General features: G+C 40.3%; 1 pseudogene; it reads right to left on the bottom strand.

The window, feature by feature from the left end:
- Positions 1-7,840: 7,840 nt before the first annotated feature.
- LOC110342930 lies at positions 7,841-9,910 on the bottom strand (annotated as a pseudogene).
- Positions 9,911-10,182: the final 272 nt, after the last annotated feature.

Raw genomic sequence — 10,182 nt, 5'->3', positions numbered from 1 at the left:
CCTCTCCCTCTGCACCAATTCCTACTGGCATGTGCCACTACAACCGCCTTCTCTATTTATTTGCCACTATGCCATTTCTTTTTCTCAATCAATCCTACATATATTTTTAAACACACTGTAAACCTTTAGAGGTTTTTCTTCATCCAAGTCTGACTTTACTGTAAATCTTTATGTTTTTCTGGCCATATGTCTTATCTGTTAAACCTGTGGCTGTTTAAACTGCAGTTTTTCCAAGATGGCGGACATAAGCGTGATTCCAGCTCATTGTCTCAGTCTATGCTGACATCCAGCAACAGTTGCCAGCTTGGAGATGTGATCACTGCCACTTTCAGCTGTACATACACACCTTTCAATCGTTAGCAGAGCCTCTTAAAAGAACCTTGTTTTTTTTTATTTTATGCTGAGTCAGGAAGACTCCCTTAAGCGAGCCGTGTGAGTCTTTGTCACTAGCAAAACAGAGTCCACCTGAGAAAAATGCTGCTACCAAGAACCCATGCTTTTCTCTGTTCTAAAATTCCTTTAAAGCTTTTGTCATTCTACGTGGAAATTCAATTCTGCTCCTGACACCATTTGTAAAGAGAAGCCTTCCTGCCAGCCTGGTTCCAGAGCTGCATCAGTCCCAGATAAACACACAGGAGGCTATATTAATTATGAAGCTGTTGGCCTTGCTTGTTTCTTACTGGCTAGCTCTGACTTAAGTATTTATCCTATAATTGTTAATCTACGTATTTCTCTTACCAGAGAAGTTTCCAGGCTTCTTATCCCTATGGCGATTACATCTAGATTCACTGTGTTTCTCCTACCCAGAGTCCTCCTGGACTCCTAGTCCCACATATCTTGCTTCCCTGTTGGCCAACAGTGCTTTATTGACATATACACAGAACTTCCCCAACATTCAGAGTCTGTCACATCATTCCAGGAAGGGCCCAGGTTCTTCCCCATGTGTCCAGGCTGAGAGAGCATCCCGCCACGTGATATGGGTTCCCAGAGTCCTTCTGTATGCCAGGAATAAATACTGCTCCACTCTCCCAGGTCCCACAGATTGCCAAGGCCTCCTCTCTGTCACCCAGGTTCGGTGGGAAAAGAAAAATATTGAGGAAATATGGACATGGCTGCCTTCCCTAGAACTGAACTCACTGGGAAGATGGTACAGTGGCAGAGAAAGCCCATGCCAAGCCAGGGACTATAATAGGCACCAACTGATATAATCTCCAATCAGCCTTTTCTGAAATCATGAATAAGACTTTGAGCCTTTCACCCAAAATTCCTTTCTTAAAGGGATACATGAGACAAAATGTATGAGAACAGTCATGTATTTGAGGTTGCACGGTTTATTTGCATTGGCTTCAGCAATGGAGAGGAGACAAAAGACCTGGCTGGTTTCCCCGGAACTGCTCAGCACAGGTCTAACCACTGTTAATGCAGGAGCACAGACCTCCCCTGGCGACCACACCCTTTGCCTACTGCACAAATCTCTCTCCACCTCTAATCTAGTGTTTGCCCCATCTCGGAGCTGACCAGACAACCTCTTGTGTTCTAGTTAATTTTCCACATTGTTTGCATAAAGTCAACCCATTTGAATGTCATGGTGAGTGTGGGTGGCCTCTTACTGCACTGATTAGGACTGAGGTTTTTGGTTTCTGCAAGCCCAGTCTTTGCTGGGACCTTAACTGCAACTGAACTCCAACTATAATCTCAGGTAATCAGCAACCATAATGACACCCTTCAAGTCAGAAATGTTTGAAGAATTAAAAAATAGTTCTCTTTCTCGTGTAACTCATTGGTAGAACAAATGTTTCAATGTTCTGTCTAGCATGTTCTAATTTTCATCAGTTAAAGACACAGCATTTATACAAATGCTTTTAATTTCAAGTTATTAATATTAATAACAAAATAGCATCAACATTATATAATATTTTAAATGTTATTTGTTTTTTAAAAGAAAATGATACAATAAAATTCTTTTTCCTTTTAGCATTATCCACCATAGATAGGTAACTCCTGCATTCTACTTAGAGATTTTAAAACTTATATATTCATTTATTATTATGTAGGTGGGTACATATGTCTGATGTGGTGGAGCTCCATTGGGAAATCAGAGGACAACTTTGTGGAATTTGGTATCTTTTCTACCTCTGTGAATTTCTGGGGATCAAACTTGGGTTGTCAGGCTTGCATATTAGGTGCCTTTATCAACTGAACCATCTCACAGTTCCTCCTTCCTTTGTTCTTTTGACTAAAATGAATAAGATACAGAGCAAGGATTAATTGCTGAGGCTAAAGAATGTGTATGTGTATACATGTATACACACATAAATACATATACACATATATGTACATACATGCATAAATGATCATTTAATTTAGGCCATCAAGTGATATGGTCATTTTATCTCTGTAGTTTGTGCCTTAATTTTTCCTTCATACTTCTGGTAAAAAAATACTTTTCATTTAAATGTTTTTCCGAAATTGTAAGATGTTTGATTTAGTATAATCGGGATTTGTTTTGGTAGCTACAGATGCTGGGTGAGCAAGAATAGCCACTGTAGGATTTAAATATAATTGAATGTTGTATGCCTCAAGTTTAGAAAATACCTATCATTAAGAAGGCTAGTGCCTCAATATCTCCATTATTATAATTTAGTAATTTACTTGCACTATTCTGTTTTGAAAAACAGATCTAAAGAAGTGGTAAGAACCAGGCCTCAGAAGTCAGAGTGTAGATGCTGCCTAACCTGAGTTTTCATATTAATAAGGAATCTCCAAAGAGGATATTTCCCATATCAATGACAGGGGAAAATAGATTTGCAATTCCAAGTCCTGTTCATTGATTGCAGGGAATTTTTTGCGCATGGATGTGCAGCTGAGCTGATCTGAATGTCCTTGATTACACAGTGCACTTCTGAGTGCCTGCTTGATTGAAGGACTAGGACATGAAGTGTGCACCTGGGAATCCAGGCTTTGAGGGACCTTGCTCATAGCCTCCAGAGTTCTTGTTACTCAAAATTATATGGGAAGTTTATTCAAAGAGGGGAAGTTTCTGGGAAATTGTCTCCAAAGTCACAAACCAGTGAGAAGAGTAATTTTCACCAACAGCTCACACATGTCAGTGAGAGTGAAGGATACACAAGTGTTTCACCCTTTAAAGCTTGGAACAGTGGGTAGAAGTCACCATTCACTTTGCCAAGAAGGACACAAGGAATAAGTTGGAAACAAAGATGGCTTCTGTTTGGTTATGCATCTTGCTGTGATAAAATACCCTGACAAGAGACTTGAGGAGGAAGGAGTTTGTTATGACTCACAGTCCCTCATGTCAGGTGAGCCCATCACCCTGCATTTACAGTCAGGAAGCAGAGGGGCATGCCGTGTTCAGCCTATGGTCTCTCTTTCACACAGTCCAGGATCTTAGCCAAATAGGGTGCTGCCCACGGTGACTGGGACAGCTCATGTGCTTCAGAATTGTAATAATGTTGAATCCCTGGCTGGGAGAAAAGTCATGTTTCTGATAATATAAACCTTAAGACATGTACTGGCAAACATATTAACATAATCAATGGCATTTTTAGCTATATTTTCTTTATCCTGGCAAGGCAATTTCCTGACATTTCTTGTACTGTGGTACTTCACTTACATTCTTTAAAGATCAGCACTCATAATTTTGTTTAATTCTTAGAAAGCTATCATGATTATAACTTAGTTTGTCTGTTATATATTTTGATTATAGATGCCCATACCATAGGTAAAATATATGAGTCACCATCAAAGACACAATCTCTTTTGAATCCTAAAACATGTTGATGTCAACTCAGGTTTTGCAGGAACCCTAATTCAACAACCCCCAAATCTTTGGCTGCATCCTTGACATCCTGTATCTGATGAATCATCTCTCCTGTCTGCAAAATAGCAAAGCTACAGAGTTACCTGCAACGTTGGGTCACTTCTCTAAGTAACTTCATTACAGATCCAAGATCTCATGCTCCTAATGAAATTCTGTGTTTAGGTCTTTGCAGATCTTAGAAAGAAAAGTTGACCCACCCTCTGTCTCCATAGTTTCCCTCATCTCCTTTGTTATTCATTCTAATTTTCTCATTAAAAGCTCTTTGCTTCTAGCTCTCAGTTTTAACATGGATGGCTTGTCTGGGTCTGAAATCTGGAGCATGTATATTCTCGTCTGTACTTTGCCTTTGGCCCGTGTGATGGTTATTCTTGGTTGTCAACTTGACTACATCTGGAATTAACTAAAATTCACAAATGGAGGGCACACCAAGTAAGGGACTTTTGCCCAATGAGAAATAGGTTGATCCACTTCTAATCTGAATGTTGAGGTCTCTTAATCTGGACCACACCTTCTGCCGGAAACCTGTATTAGAACATAAAAGAAGGAAGCTTTAGTTCTTTGCCTACTTACCAGCTCCTTGCTAACAAATAAATTCCTTCACTGCATTATAGTCTACTTCTTTGGGATTCCAGCATCTACTAAAGACCAGCTGAGACATCCAACCTCATTGACTGAGAAACTATTCAATTCTTGGACTCTCTGTTCATAGCCAGCCATTTTCAGATTAGTTGAACTACAGTTGTAAGTCATTCTAATAAATCGCTCTGTATATATTCATTCTATAAGTTCTGCTACTCCAGAGAACTCTAACTAATACAGATCACGTTTTTGGTAGTTAGTGTTGCCATGGAACCATTGGGTACTGCTCAGCTTTTCTCCATCACAAAGTAATTTATCTCATTCATCTGTAGCCCAAAGGATTCATTCCCATTTTAAATGTTTTAAAGATTATAAGGCATTTAACTTAGGATTAACTATCATGAGTTAATTTTAAATGTATTATGTGTATTTCTTTTCAATGTGTGAATCTGACTCTTTGTATTTGAGGAAAGCTTTACTCAGGTATGATTTTATTTCACTGTTTTGATTTTCTTCTTCAAAGAACCACATGTATCTGTTTTATTTCAGTTTTGCTTCCTGAAATACCCCCCCCCTTTTTTTTTACCGGTTTCTGTCTCTGTACTTTTAGGTTTTGTTGTCTGCTTTACACAAACTAACCACCAGGGAACAGAGTTTCAATTGAGAAATTATTAAGTTTGCTTTTAAACATGTCTGTGGGGCATTGTAATGCTCCTTAAAGTAGGAAGACCTAGCCATTGTGGGCAGCACCAGTCCCTACACAGGGGGTCGGAAATATATAAAACAGTTCCAAACAAAGTCATCTCTCTCTGCTCTTGACTATGAATGTGGTGCTCTAAGTTCCTGCCTTGTCTTTCCAGAAATGATTGACTATGACCTGGAATTGTAAGCTGAATAAACCCTTGCTTTCCCAGGTGTATTTTTAGTCAAGGCGTTTTATCACAACAACAAAAATGAAACTAGAACAACCTTTATTATTATTATTAATATTAATATTATTATTAGTAGTAGTAGTAGTAGTAGCAGTAGTCATTGCCATAGTCATCGTAGTAGTAGTGTTACTATTATGTAAAATTGTTTTCCTTCAGATTGAAGCATTTCCTTATGGAGATAATCATGCAATTCAAGAGGCTCAGGAAACAAATGAGACACCTGAGACCCCACCCTTTCTCAAGGCCATATAAGCAGTAAGTAATCCCTGGAGAGAGGAGACACGTCAGTGTAACTGACTGTATGTTGTGGAGAGAGGCAGAGAACACTAGCGGTGTAGTTTTGTGAGTACTCACCCATGCTAAAGAGTGCTTTCTAGTGATGCAACTGCCATGTTACCAGTGAGCTGTCACTAACTTCACTAAGCCCGGTGCTTCACCAAACTGAACTTAGATAGGGCCATTTCTTTGGTCTGTGAGTATCCTTTTCATCTGAAGGAAACTTTCCAGGACAGATGACATGGCATTTCTGTGCCACTGTGTTTGGGCCATTGAACCCTGAACACTTCAGCTTCTGTGCTGTCTGTTTTCTCACATGTTCTACATGGAATATGCTTAGTCACATACTATTTCATCTCCTGCAGCTTCTCATCATCCACTGGTGCACCTTTCTCTGTGCGTGCCTGGCTCCATTTCTCTTGAAGCCTTTTCTTTCTCTTGAAAATTGTATTTTTATTGAGAAGGTGGGAAGAAGCAATGTGTTTGCTTGTGTGTGTATGTTTGCGTGTGTGTGTGTGTATATATGCCATGTGGAGGTCAGAAAACAGCTTTCCAAAATTGGTTCTCTCCACTCTGTGGGGGAGAGGTCATGCTTTCAGGCTTTGGGCAAGTGCTGTTAACTAACAAGTCATCTGGCTGACCCCCTGCCCCATCTCTTTCTCTATTGTTTTGTGGCTTGCATGGTTACACATGTTTCTTATTTTTAAAAATATGTTTCTAATAACTTGCTGATGTAGACAGTGTGTTTTCTTTTCCTTACCCTCTCTCTTCTTCTTCTTCTTCTTCTTCTTCTTCTTCTTCTTCTTCTTCTTCTTCTTCTTCTTCTTCTTCTTCTTCTTCTTCTTCTTCTTCTTCTTCTTCTTCCTCCTCCTCCTCCTCCTCCTCCTCCTCCTCCTCCTCCTCCTCCTCCTCCTCCTTCTCTTTCTCATTCTTCTGTTTGGGTTTTAGTTCTTGTGTTGTCTTTAACCTTTTTAAAAATTAACTTTACATTTTAGAGCAACTTTAAATTTTTCAGAAAAAATTCTGATGATAGTAGGGAAAGAGCCTTTTGAACCCATCCTATTTTCTCTGGTATTAATTTCTCACATCGATCTGGTACATTTTCATGCTTAATGAACCTACATTGTCACACTGGTGTTGATTCACACAATATTTAGACTTCCTTTCCCTTTTTCAGGCAACTTTTTTTCTATACCAAATTCCCACCAAACATATCACGATTTATCAAAGCATTATTCCCTTATTCTCTCATAAGCTGTGGCCATTCTCAGATATTTTTTCTTTTTCTGATCTTGATACCATTGAGGAATACTTGGAGATATTTTGTAGAATGTTTTTCAGTTGGAAAGACTGAAGTTGTGGTTCTTGAGAATTAGACAAGGAAACAAATGAAAAGTACATATTGTCAGCATGCCTGTCATTGATGGCAATCTTCATAAGGAACTTAGCTGGTGCTGGTGTTTCTCTACAGAAGACTTAATAAATACACATTAAGATCCCCTCTATTTGATCAAAGACATGACATTTTGTTTGATAACCTGCTCAGAATTATGAAAATCATTTTAACTGGCCCAACCCATATCGTCTAGGGCAAATTTCCAGACTATTCTAATCCCACCTCCCTCTGTTCTTATAAACTGCATTAGAAAACCGAAAACAGATAGAAAACAAACCTCAGAATCCTCAACATGATGTTCTCAGTGCCCAGTGTATCAAAGACCAATGCCACATCCAGGTCCTTGCAGGCCTTGATGATTCAGGCCTGTTACCTCATAGACCCTGGCCAGCCAGTGTTCTGTGCTTCATCCAACATGAAGCTCAAAGATTTTTATTACAAATCTCAGTATTTCAGATGTAGTCAAAGCCTGGTGGATGCTTGGCTTCTGTGTAGCTGTGCCCAAAACTGTAGTAACCCATTTTGTACAAAAGACATTTGAGAAACACAAGAGAACTCCCAAGGTCCACAGGAAACTCCCCAGTTGGAGTAAACTGGTCATTCTCCTTGATATGTCTTCTTGTTTTTCCTTTTCTTTCTTTTTTATGTTTTTCAAGATAGGGTTTCTCTGTGTAACCTCGACTGTCCTGCAACTCTTGGCTGGCCTGGATCTCAGAGATCTGCTTGCCCCTACCTCCTGGGTGCTGGCATTCAAGGAGTACACTGTTGCCACCACTATCAACACCCAGTGTGTCTTCCTGTATCTGTGCTTGTTCTAATCTAGACCAGCTTGTTGGTACCATCAAAGCAATACTCAGTGAGGCTTCCAAAAATATCAATTACACAGCTGACATCAAGCTTCCTCAAAATTTCATAGAATATTTTTTGTTCTGTGGATGCCATTGCTACCCTCCCAAGAAATGTGGCTAGTATTCCATGTGTTATTATTCACTAAATTGTCTGATTTGCCACTGCAAATTTGATAGGTATAATCCCACTATCACATGGCATTTGCATCCTCTGGAGTATTATGAGGAAACTGATAATATGCTTCTTAGAAGTCATCAAAAGCAATCCTATTGCCATGCAACCACAGGTGGATAGTATGATGGGGGATGGGGACTAAGGCCTCAGTGGTCACCCAAGCAGAATGCAAAGTGAAGTGTATGTGATAAGAAAGAATGCTAGTACCAGCATTATTCTGCTTGATTCTTTGTTCTCAATAGAGTAAATGGAATCCTGGTGCTTCTTACCTTTCATGTCCAGGTGACTTATGTCCAGATTCTTCATTGATATGGACAGCAGCAGGTAGACACCAATGCCAAAAGAATGTGCATAACCAGCACTGGACACAACATTATAACTGAACAATACTTTCTGGTCCCATTGTACATGATGGTGACATCTGAGCACCAGACAGTTTGCTAAAGCAGTAATAGAGGGCAACTGGAAACAGGAACTGAAGATCAAAATTGTAGGCAGATCTGTCCACTGGCAGATGCTCAACCAGGGTGGCAATAGTAGGAATGCTGTTCTTAGCCTAAGAAGGCTCCAACAGGAAACAGAAAAGGCCTGCCCAGGGAGAAGCTTCTCTTGTCAGCATAAGGAAAAATTCCAACTTGAGGAGGACAAAGTCAACCAGGGAGATGACATGCCCAAAAAGAATTTCAAAACACCATGGGTTCAACTCCATACAGACAATCCACAAAGACATGGATCTGTTGGAGACCAAACACTCCAAAGGCTGCCATGAGTTCTAATGAAAGGACAGGCTGTGAGCCCATGGGAAAGACTGACACCTGGGGTATAAACAGTGCTGGAGGCTATATAGGTCTGTAGGGAAAATAGCCTGTTTGCATAATGAGGGTCAGTTGGAGCAGGAACACATAAGAGACCACTGGGCTGCCCAACAGATGGAATTAGTCTTCACTGTCTTGCATGCAAAAGATAGCAATGCCTTCATCATCATAAGAGCCAGCTACAGGTGGAGAAATATCTGGAACTATAGAAATCATGGCAGCATCTAGAAGCGCAGCTCCTGTCTCCTTAAGGTCTTTGGTAAGGAGGTATATGGCTATGGTGGCGAAGTAGAAGAGAGACGCCATTCTGGACAGATTTCTCAAACATTGATAGTGTTGTAATTTAAGAAAAGTGGTGCTGGAGAGAAAGACAGCCATGTGACAGAGTTCAAGCAGAGAGGCTTTTTATTAGGGAAAGAGATAATAAAAAGGGAAAAGGGAAGCTGGGAGACCTGCCTCTGTAAGCAGGATCTTCAGGAGAGAGGAAAGAGGAAAGATGTTGGGGGAGGGAGGAAGGGAGAGAGAGAGACAGAGACAGAGACAGAGACAGAGAGAGGAACAGACTGAGAGAGGGAGAAAGAAAGAGAGAGAGGGATGGGAGGTTGTCAGGGTCCTCTGAAAAGGGGACATAGTGAATATGCACAGATGGTGCTCTTAGTGGCTGCAGCTGAGGGCGTGTCCTGTCAGAACAGACTGACCAGCACAGATGCCTGAATACTAACAGATATGACATGGAAAATATTGAATATATGGTGGATTTCAACAGAGATGATCATATGCCTGGGTAAATTGTTCCTCCAGTGATTTTTCTCAAAGAAACAAACGCCTAGTGGTCAAAAGAGTTAAGGAATTTATAAAATCCCTCTTCAGCCAGAAACTAGATAGTCAGATAATTAAAGTATGAATCAAATCCATAGACAACACTTTTGGATCTAAGGACAGCAGAGAGATGTGTGGGAAAAGACAACATAACCGTCACTGACAGAATGAAACACTTCAGCATTGTGTCCTGCTTCTCAAAGGACAATGATGAAAATCCACGTTTAGTCATCTTGACATCTATGGGGATGGCAACTGATGCTATTCAAATAGCCTGCAGACACTCCTCAGGAACCCACCAGGCTCCTTCTGTCACCCATTCAGTGGCACGCTCCACTTAACATTACCTTAGTTTATTTTATGTTACAATAGAGAAATACCTGAGTCTGGATGGAGTCTCTTACCAGGGAGCCCAACTTTGTTTGTAGTCTTTCTTGTAATGGTGACAAGTATCTCTGGACACAAGGGGAAATGTGTCAACCTTTCAGCCATCCTGATGAGAAG

Source organism: Mesocricetus auratus, unplaced genomic scaffold (genome assembly GCF_017639785.1).
Source record: "Mesocricetus auratus isolate SY011 unplaced genomic scaffold, BCM_Maur_2.0 Super-Scaffold_100006, whole genome shotgun sequence".
NCBI classification, from domain to species: Eukaryota; Metazoa; Chordata; class Mammalia; order Rodentia; family Cricetidae; genus Mesocricetus; species Mesocricetus auratus.
The sequence above is the reverse complement of the archived record's forward strand: the minus strand, read 5'-3'. Positions and strand labels throughout refer to the sequence as shown.